The 6,000-nt window shown below is 52.4% G+C and overlaps 1 protein-coding gene across 3 annotated transcripts in view; it reads right to left on the reverse strand.

Annotated features, from left to right (window-relative positions):
* The window catches only part of CDH8 (cadherin 8), a 282,681-nt gene extending 278,249 nt beyond the window's left edge, over positions 1-4,432 (reverse strand). For 2 of the 3 annotated variants that reach the window (XM_077309853.1, XM_077309854.1), the window contains exon 1: positions 3,733-4,432. The gene's annotated coding sequence lies outside the window, so the exon portion shown is untranslated. The remainder of the gene's footprint in view (positions 1-3,732) is intronic. The other variant, XM_077309851.1, reaches the window with a different exon arrangement.
* Between the last annotated feature and the right edge of the window lie 1,568 nt (positions 4,433-6,000).

Consider the following 6,000-nt stretch of genomic DNA (forward strand, 5'->3'; position numbering starts at 1 on the left):
CCAGCCTCAGTTTCCAGCTACAGAGATGACAGAGCACAAGGTAGACCTCAGGCTTTCAACTCCTCTAGCACGCTCCTCTAGTGGAAGATTGGAAAGTTAAGTTGCGTGAATGTTCAGTTGGCCATGTTGATAGTGCCACCTCTTTGATGTGCCTGCCAAGTCCTCTCAAGCACCACAGTGAACTGACTGGCATGGCTCTTGAGTTGGTTAGGTCAGCATACTGAGACATAAAGGTCAACTGGAGTCCATGTTCCACTTTCTGTTGGAAAGTTAGTACCGAACAATGCAGTGCATTCACATGAATGTGCTGAGATCAGATACTAGAGCATGCAAGGGTGCCAGCTACAGTTTTCAGCCACATCATCATCCATGTCTGTATACGTTTCCAGAAGGTGAGATCCAACCAGCTTTTCTGCTGATGGGAAAGGGAGAAGAGCCACCTTTTGACAAAATTAGAACATTCCCCTCATTGAAAATTGTGCACCTAGGTACGACAGACAATCGCCAATTTTCTCTTTAGCAGGGGTGAGCTTTAAGGCAAGAGCCAAACTCTTCATGTCCTCAACAGTTACAAAACCACCCAGGGCGAATTTAAAAAAAAAAACCACATAAGCAGTCACAATTTAATTCATCACACAAACAAGTGAGATCTGGTCACTGAGCTTTAAAAACACACCGATCTTTCTGTCCTTATCGATGTTTACATGCGGGTGTTGGCTGAATGTCTCCTTCCTCGGCACCCCCACGCCGCCCCGTAAAACTTGCAGCAGCCAATAAATTTGACATTATTTCCATCCATTTGCAAATTTCGCCTGGGATGAAATACTGTTGGGCTGTTTTACGGGGATATTAAAAGAAAGGACAAGGGAAGATTTAGATGTGAACTGGGGCTACCTTGACAAGCTTTTTATAGCTTCTGGAAGAGAGCTGCAGATACGGGCTGGCGTGGCCAAGCCGTTCTGGAAAGGACCAGGACATGCCGTCAAGGCAGGGTTCCATGCCAAGGCAGAGAAATATTTTATTTTAAAAGTGGTGGTTTACTGTTCTGCTTGAAAAGGGGGCTTAATGTCCAGGGAAACACTCATTTCCAACCCACATAGGGGGCCTCATTTCCGTCTTTCAATGCTCACAAACATGCTAGGTGATTTTGGATCCACGAGCAAATGCCAGGTAACTTTAAAGGGCCGGGGGAAGAGGGGGAATAAGTCCCTGTAAGCGTCTTGCTGTCACAAAATGCTGCTGTCAGTCACCTCCGAGCAAAGAAGGCCCTCAAATTGAAGCCAAGATCCCAGCAATCGGAAACCTGCCATATATAAATGCAGCATTTCTAGGGAGGGGGTGTAGAGAAACCCAGAGCAGGCTCTGGCAACAGCAATATCACAGGGAGAGGGTGAAATCAACTGCCTACGGTTCACGCCGCAAAGTGTCAAGCTTTGGAGGGTTATGTTGGAGGGTTAGAAGGAGAGGAATGGAATTGGAAGGCTCGTCTGTGCCTTCCTTTTCTCCTTATAGGATTTGAGCCGGGGAAATTAATACAACAGAGCCCCAGAGGTGACATCTTATGAGTTCCTTGGAGGGGGTGGGGGTGAATAAATTCTCCCCCTCTGGATGTTTTCATTTATGAAACTCACAAATAAGGCCAGGGCAGGGGGCAGTGCCCTAGCGCTTTGCCTCCCTGGGCAGATTATTATTTTTTTTTCCCATGACAGCTCAAAAGTGCTTTTAGAGCTCCTAGTTCACAGTGTCAGCTACGGATTATTTACAGCTGATCTGAATTTGCAGAAAGGTCGATACTGCTGCTTATGGCTAGAGGCAGAGTCCTTCGGAACAGGCTTCCGTCCGACAAGGGGCACCCTGCAGGGAACCCGTACCTGGAAGTAAGGCTCACCTGATGCCACTGGGACTCCCTCTCCGATCCCAGAGCACAAGAGAGCTGCTTCCCTTTGGCAAGAAAGACTTTTGAGGGATTTCCGGAAGAGGATGGAGAAAGTTGTTTCTTTACAGTCTCAGCAGGCTCTCAGCTCTGTTCTGAGATGGGAAGAGAAGAGGCCAGCGGTTGGAAACCTCTTCATCCCAACAGTACCTTAAGGCAGAGGTAGTCAACCTGTGGTCCTCCAGATGTTCATGGGCTACAATTCCCATGAGCCCCTGCCAGCGTTTGCTGGCAGGGGCTCATGGGAATTGTAGTCCATGAACATCTGGAGGACCACAGGTTGACTACCCCTGCCTTAAGGTTTTTATCCCCCCCCCTTTACAAAACAGTGTATTTTGCATCCAGTGGCTTCTCCCTTAACACTGGACACTAGCATTTCAGAGTGGGGCTGTGGGAGGGGAGGGGGGAAGTTTGTCAGCTGGAAAAGGATTTTGCCTGCCCTGAGTTCGGTACCTCTCGGCAACCATGTGCCGCTAAGCTTGAGAGGAAGGACTCTTTCCTGAATCTTCGGCAAGCAACACGGAGAGAGAAATGCACCAAGCCTTCAATAGCAGAGGCATTCCTGAAGACATTCCTTGGGCATTTTTTTAAGGACATATTCCCATCCCCTCCGAAAAATGAGCAAGAAGGACCTGGAACCAATCCCTTTCCCCCCTGGAGCTCCGTCCCCTGTGCAGTTCTCCGGCGGAACAAAATGTTCTACGACTGGGAGCCATGCAGGGAAGAGCGCTTGACAGCCGGATTGGGCTGTTACTGCCCAGCAGCTGTTAGATTCCAGCAGGAATGGAAGAGAACATGTTATTCCTCCTAGCCTTTTGCCCAACTGGAGATGAAACGCTTAGCTGATGGAGAAGCCAGCATTTGGAGGGGGGGTGGCGGAGGGATTTTCCAGCTCTTCTGGTCGGAAGCCTTAGTAAGGTTGCCACTCACAGGGTGCCAGGGCACAGGGGGATGGGGCGCACCATCTAAGTTGCACTCGGTCATGGGTGATGGGTGCTGCCTTGTAAAGGCACTGGACCAAGGAAGAGCCCAGGTGGGGGTGGGGGTGGGGCAGGGACGTGCAACAACAAAAAAAGCCCAGCAACTTGTAGGAGAGGAATAACTTAGGGAAGAGGGAAAGCTGCTTTTTTTCTTCTCTCAAAGTAAGGAACAAGGGATCACACCAGATATTTATTTTTTTTAAAGGAGGGGGAGTTCTCTCCGATTTGGAGACTCCTCCATGATCTCCTCCATCATCTACACCTGTCTGCGACCAACATGTTTGTGCCTATTAGTACAGCAGCGTGTCTCGTTTGAAGATGCAGCTCCACAGCGTGCACCTTTTTGGGAAGGGCAAAGCTTGAGACGGGCGATTTAGTGCATTAAATGAAGTGTGCATGTATGTATGTGTGTGTGTGTGTGGGGGGGGGGGTGGCACAAGCTCCTCACCACCAGAATCTCCTAACCCACAGCCGAGGGTGAACTCCTCCCGAAATGGATATCCAAAAACGGGCATCCCAACTGGCCCTCCCTCCTCATCCCCTCTCTTTGGCAGGGATTTCCCTCAAGAAGCAGCTCCTGGTGCCGGGCACCAGCTGGAAAACCGAAGATCCCATTCGCCGGAGGGACCACGGATTCGCCGGCATGATGACTGATTGACAGATATCATTCTGATGAGCCTGAATGTTAAGCTGCACCCTCTTTAACGGGGGATTTTTAATAATAATAATAATAATAATAATAATAATAATAATAATAATAATAATAATAATAATAATAATAATAATACATCATTTCCAGCAGGAAAAAAAGGTACTCACTGATTTCCAAGCTCTCGCTCACCCCCCACTTCAAGAGGGGTCGCCGGGGACGGGGCTGGGGGGCAGCCCGAGAGGGGCCAATACTGCTCAAAACCAGGCTGGGCTCAAAGGCGGGCGCCTTCTTGGGGAGCCCAGGCAAATCTCCGCCCGCCCGGGCGCCGGAACGTGCCTCCCGCCGGCTGGCGGCATGCTTTTGGGGGCTGCCTCTCGCCTCGCCTCCCGGACGCCGCCGCCGCTGCCACCGCCGCTGCTGCTGCTGCCGCCTCGGCCGCCTGGGGCAAGGGCGAGCGGGCGCCTGGGGCTGGGGCAAGGGCGGCCGAGGGCGGCGGAGTTCAGCGGCGCGCCTCGTCCCCCGGCGCGGCTCTTCTTCGGCGGCTGCAGCGCATCGCGCGGGCCGGCCGAGCGGCAGGAGGGGGAGTCCGCGGTAAATCCACGCATCCAGGCGCACCGGAGGGACGCGCTCGCCGACGTGGCCGCCTCGCCTCGCCTCGCCTGCCGCCCAGCACGGCACGAGTAGGGAAGCGGCGCGGGGGAGCCGAGTGAGGAGCGGCGGCGGCGGCGGCGGAGCCTCCCCTGGCAGTTCTTATTGGGCTGCTCGCGGAGGGCAGGTCGGCGAGAGAGCGAGCGAACGGGCGGGCGAGACGCGGCGCCGCACTCGCGGAGCGCCGCGCAACTTTCGCCTCCTTTATTGGAGACCGCCCTCCCGCGCCCCCCTCCCCCGCCGCCTGCCGGCCCCTTTCTTCGCCCTCCTCCTCCTCCTCCTCCTCCTCCTCCTCCTCCCTCCTCCTCCTCCTCCCCCCTTTACTCCGACTTGCAACTCCCCGGTTGCCACTCCAGTTTGCAGTTCCCGAAAAGCGGAGAGAGAGAAAGAGGAGGAGGAGACTGGATGCAAGGGGGTGGGAATTGGGGGACAGACCAGGATTGGAGAGGCAGGGAGGGAGGGTTAGGTAATCGGGGGGAGCAGCCGGGAGTTCCCTTAAGAAGGTCGGGAGCGCTGGGTTGGATCCGGGTTGCCTCGGGAAAGCGAGTTGGGCTCCGCTGTTTGGCCCTTCTGAGGTATACTGCCTCTGAGAATGGAAGCTCCATGGGGGGGGGGTGGATGCCTTTTTTTTAACCATTCTTGCATATGTCTCCCCCCCCCCCCCCCCCCGTTCATGTGGGTGATAAGCGGCATTTCACTGGAAAATGCTGGAATTTGTACATCGTGGGAAGAACCTGGGGTATTGCCTGGTGTCAATCCATTAACAGGGGCGAGGCTATGATTATGAAACGATTTTTTTTTTTTTGCCTAAACCACTGCTAATGTCACAAGCTGCTGTCGGCTTGCCGTGCAGGGAGGGGCAGCCTTAACAATCCAATCAATAAAATCAAATGAATAAATCGGCATATTGTATCTTACTTACGTTGCTCCCCCTCTCACCACCACCCCTCCAATGATTTAGCCCTGCCTTCCACATTAAGGTGGTTTCCACTCCTTATCCTATCCTCTTGGTGTGATTTTTTTAAAGATTGCTGTAAAAGCAGCCAAATCTCAAACTGCACCCCTGCAGTGCATGTACTAGAAGGTGCCTGCCTACTCATGGTTATTATGGTCTGCAGTTCTTCCTTAGATATAGCTGTTACCCTTTCTTTCAAAACTTTCAGAAGCACCTGCCCTTTAGGGCAGGGATAGCCAACCTGTAGTCCTCCAGATGTCCATGGACTACAATTCCCATGAGCCACTGCCAGCATTTGCTGGCAGGGGCTCATGGGAATTGTAGTCCATGGACATCTGGAAGACCACAGGTTGACTACCCCTGCTCTCTACCACACAGTTATATTGGCAGTGTACATTCATGAGGAACATGGAGGATCATATCCATTTTAATGACCCTGTGTGGCCAGGAGCAATGTCAGGGATGCAAACAAGGATATATAGCTATTGTTGTCATCTCTTGATGTTTGGCTTCCTAGGGTTCACCCCTGTTTGGCCATCGGGAAGTGGCAGAGGCGCTGGATTAAAGGGTGTACCCTGAAGCAGGGGTAGCGGTAATGCATGAACATCTGGAGGACCACAGGTTGACTACCCCTGCTTTAGGGCACACTGTGTCGTCAGGAATCACCCATTCATAAACAGCCATCAGACAGATGTCACCATCCTAGAAGGATGCTTGGAACCTCCCAGCATTTTGTACCTCCATCTCCGATAATAGCCATTTTGAGTGGTATCCACTACTCTATTCCAAAAGTATCTATAGGCTCCACAAGGTTATGGACCCCTGGCCTTAG

This window comes from Paroedura picta, chromosome 14, assembly GCF_049243985.1.
Source record: "Paroedura picta isolate Pp20150507F chromosome 14, Ppicta_v3.0, whole genome shotgun sequence".
Classification (NCBI taxonomy): domain Eukaryota; kingdom Metazoa; phylum Chordata; class Lepidosauria; order Squamata; family Gekkonidae; genus Paroedura; species Paroedura picta.